Source organism: Neophocaena asiaeorientalis, unplaced genomic scaffold (genome assembly GCF_003031525.2).
Source record: "Neophocaena asiaeorientalis asiaeorientalis breed wild unplaced genomic scaffold, Neophocaena_asiaeorientalis_V1.1 scaffold357, whole genome shotgun sequence".
Taxonomy (NCBI): domain Eukaryota; kingdom Metazoa; phylum Chordata; class Mammalia; order Artiodactyla; family Phocoenidae; genus Neophocaena; species Neophocaena asiaeorientalis.
Window position 1 is genome coordinate 2,255,497 of NW_020173270.1, and position 457 is coordinate 2,255,953.

A 457-nucleotide genomic window follows, 5' to 3' on the forward strand; every position below is an offset into this window, starting at 1 on the left:
CAACATATGCATAATGGGAGTGTCAGAAGGAGAATAAGGACAGAAAGGGACAGAAAGAATATTTGAAGAAATAACAGTTGAAAACACCCAACATCTGATGAAAATGTTAGGCTACATATCCAGAAGATAAATGAACTCCAAGGAGGATAAATTCAAAGAGATCCACACTTAGACACATAATAACCAAACTGTTCAAAGACAAAGGGGGGCTTCCTTGGTGGCGCAGTGGTTGAGAATCTGCCTGCTGATGCAGGGGACGTGGGTTTGTGCCCCGGTCCGGGAAGATCCCACATGCCGCGGAGCGGCTGGGCCCGTGAGCCATGGCCGCTGAGCCTGCATGTCCGGAGCCAGTGCTCCACAACGGGAGAGGCCACAACAGTGAGAGGCCCGCGTACCGCAAAAAAAAAAAAAAAAAAAAAAAAAAAAAAAAAAAAGGAAAATTAAAAACACAAAAGAA